Below are 3,708 nucleotides of genomic sequence, written 5' to 3'. Positions count from 1 at the left end.
AAAGCTAAGCATCAGTTAAGAAAGCATTTAAAAAAGGTTTAAATTTATGTTAAAATTTGCTTTGATTTTTAGGTAACTGATTTTGAAGTAAAGAACTTTATTAATATTTAGGAAAGCAACGTTTAAATTACTAGAGGTTTGAAATCGTTTTTCACTAGATGCCTAAAATTATGCAGTACAAAGAAAAAAGGGTTTCAGAACGAGTCCCTGAATTTTTGGTTTTTAAATAAATTGCTGCCTACTTTTGGGCACATTTAAAAGAGATTCAAAATTCTAAGGATTTCAAGCACTCTTTATATTTGAATACAGAAAATCTCCTTTAAATATTTAATATTTTAGTTGGAGTCAATTTATACCTTTATTTATTTAGTCACGTTTTTGTTAAACAATTATTTTTATCCCAAAAAAAAGGGGTATTTAAAAGTCGGCTGCCCCTTTTATAACATCTGCTGCACTTTAAGATGGCCAACTGCTGATAATGGATGATGGCTCTGCTCTGCGGCTGTCAGTTGAAGTTGTCACGCCGGCAGCGATGCAGGCAGCAAAAGCAGCGGCAGCAGCAATTGCTAAGGCAACGGCAGCTTAAATTATGTGCTCCTCCTTCAACCCGGGGCAGTTCAGTTGTTCAGTTGTTTGGATGTTCGGTTGCTCAGCTCCGCGCAGTGTTGTTTGCCTGTTTCGTATTCTTTTTGCCGTCTGTTTGTTTGTTTGTTTGTCCGTTGGCGCTGCCGCTGCGCTTTTATTTCAGTTTTTCATTATCATTTTTTGTCGCAGTCGCTGGGTTTTTTGTCTGGGGGCTTGGTGGGGTTGGGCGGGGGGCCTGCTGCTTGGCATCCTCCTAATGCCGCAGATAAGCGTTGTTATTAACGCTCGGCTTACCAGGACTAGGCGACAGGCGTGAGGACATGCCGCCCATCGTCGCTTTTGTCCCAGGATGAGGACGAGGAGGAAGTTCAGCAGCAGCAGCAGCAGCAGCAGGAGCACAAGCAAAAGCAGATTCAGAATCAGCGAATGAATAAATGTAAAATATGTACCGTGCATTTCTTTGGCATTTCAACATTTTTACTTTATTTGCAATTTTATTTACTTGTCTGCTTGTGCGCCCTTCTCCCAGAGTTCCCTACCAAACCATACCCCACCATCCCAACCATACCATCCCATCCAAGCCATTCAAGCCGTTGTTTGTTTGTTTGCTTACTTCGCGCTGAGTGCATTGTAAATGGAGAATAATTGCATTGCATACAAAAAGCGTCGCGATTTTTAAATTGTATAAGCGAACAGGAGCATCAGGAGCAGCATGAGCATCAGCACAGCAGCATCCTCTGCATTCGCCGTAAAATGATTTCTTTAAATATCAAATTATAAGAGCGGAGTGCATAATAAATTCTGCGTTTTAAGAGTTCTCGTTCCGCGTAGACCTAAGGCAGCTGTTGCAAAATAAACGTTGAAAATGTCTAAATTGAAGCGGCTGTTTCATGCATTTCGCAACACACACACACACAGGCTCACGTGGCTATAGTCAAAACAATGGTGCCACGCCCACAGTCCAACCACCCGCCACCCACATGTCCTTGGCATAGATGCGAAAAGCGGGCTGATTGCTCGCTTCGCAGGCGCCGGTATCATTATTTCAGCATCTGCCGAAACGACGACTGCTGACAAAAGGAACAGGCTGGCAAAAAAGGAAAACATTTTTACGGCATTCTCGGCATTTTGGCAGCCACCTCGCCTCGCACCCACTCCTCCTCTGGCTGCCCGAACATCCCAGCTTTGGGCCTGTAAAACTGGATGGCATTCTTATGGCTGCCATGAATGTCAGTCGGAGAAGTGGCTCTTACAACCGCGGCGACTGCAGCTGTCAGCCAACCAGCGATCGCAATAATCACCGGGCTCAATCGAAGCCATTATGAGTTTCACCAGGGCAACCACTCGGCCATCCGACTGCTAATTGAATTCCAAACTGGCCTTTACAGTGGCCCCCAGCGAAGGGTTGGCCATTTCACGTTGGCTGGACATTCTGGCAGAGCAGTGCTGACATGGCTGGAAATAGCCAGACCACGCCTTTAAACTATGGAAATGTTCTGGAATAAAACAGATTAGTTGGCATGCGAACAAGAAAATGGGTAAAAATATGGACCATCTTAAGAAATTCATATTTGTATGTAGATCATTAGAGAACAAACTCATAGAGGTATCCCACGTTCAAATCGACATCAGAAGAGCCAAGTTATGGAATCTGGAAGTGCCATTTTGGGTTCCCATACTGGAAACATGTAAAAATCTAACATGAAAATGGGTTAAAATTTTGACCATCTTGAAAAATATAAATTTGAACGTAGATTGTTAGAGAACTCAACCACAAACTCATAAAGGTACCCCACTTCAAAATCGGAATAAAATTACCCAAGATATGGAATCTGGAAGTGCTATTTTGGGTTCCCATACTGAAACCCATTGGAAACATGTAAAAATCTAACATGAAAATGGGTTAAAATTTTGACCATCTTGAAAAATATATATTTGAATGTAGATTATTAGAGAATTCCATTACAAACCCATAGAGGTATCCCACGTCCAAATCGAGATCAGAATACCCAAGTTATGGAATCTGGAAGTGCCATTTTGGGTGCCCATACTGAAACCCATTGTAAAACGTAAAAATCTAACATGAAAATGGGTTAAAATTTTGACCATCTTGAAAAATATATATTTGAACGTAGATTATTAGAGAATTTTACCACAAATTCATAGAGGTATCCCACGTCCTAATGCGAATTAAATTAGCGAAGTTATGGAATCTGGAAGTGCCATTTTGGGTGCCCATACTGAAACCCATTGTAAAACGTAAAAATCTAACATGAAAATGGGTTAAAATTTTGACCATCTTGAACAATATATATTTGAATGTAGATTGTTAGAGAATTCAACCACAAACTCATAAAGGTATCCCACTTCAAAATCGGAATAAAATTACCCAAGATATGGAATCTGAAAGTGCCATTTTGGGTGCCCATACTGAAACCCTTTGTAAAACGTAAAAACCTAACATGAAAATGGGTTAAAATTTTGACCATCTCGAAAAATATATATTTGAATGTAGATTGTTGGAAAATTCAACCACAAACTCGTAGATGTATCCGACGTCTTAATACGAATTAAATTACCGAAGTTATGGAATCTGGAAAAGCGATTTTAACGATTCCTAGTTAGCCACTGTTCATAGTATAACACAAAATAATAATCGATACTAGCCAGAATGTCAGAGGCAGACGCGGACTCTGGCCCTTGAAAAAAGCCCTCTTTGACCGAATTGTGGCCGAAGGGAAACGCTGTTAGGGGGCCTTAATATTTCAGCAGCCCTGTCGCTACTAAGTATACCTTCGTGAGCGGTGACAGGGTACTTTGAATGGCCAAAGTCTCGGAAGTCCAGGGGCGGCGTTTAATTTATTTAAGCACGCTGCGGCTAAGGAGCCACATTCTCTTTTTGAGCCGGAGCGACAGGCACTCCAGCTCCGAGTCAGGGGAGTCCCAGGAAGTGGGGCGACTGACCCCGGATTTCATTTCGATTTGCGCACTTGCCAGCAAATCTTCGGATTTATGTGGCTTTATTTTTAGTCCGAGTGCTGCAAAGTGCGTTTCGGGCCGGATGGATGGGTGGGGGAGGAAGTTTGGAACTTAAAATTCCTGGCAATTGCCGGTGGAAGCTGA

At 42.0% G+C, this 3,708-nt stretch overlaps 1 protein-coding gene across 1 annotated transcript in view; it reads right to left on the bottom strand.

Annotated features, from left to right (window-relative positions):
* Positions 1-3,708, bottom strand: part of LOC108024631 (hemicentin-1) — an 84,426-nt gene that overhangs the window by 146 nt on the left and 80,572 nt on the right. The gene's annotated exons all lie outside the window — the stretch shown is intronic.

This window comes from Drosophila biarmipes, chromosome 3R (assembly GCF_025231255.1).
Source record: "Drosophila biarmipes strain raj3 chromosome 3R, RU_DBia_V1.1, whole genome shotgun sequence".
Taxonomy (NCBI): Eukaryota; Metazoa; Arthropoda; class Insecta; order Diptera; family Drosophilidae; genus Drosophila; species Drosophila biarmipes.
This window is presented reverse-complemented; position numbering and strand designations above follow the sequence as displayed.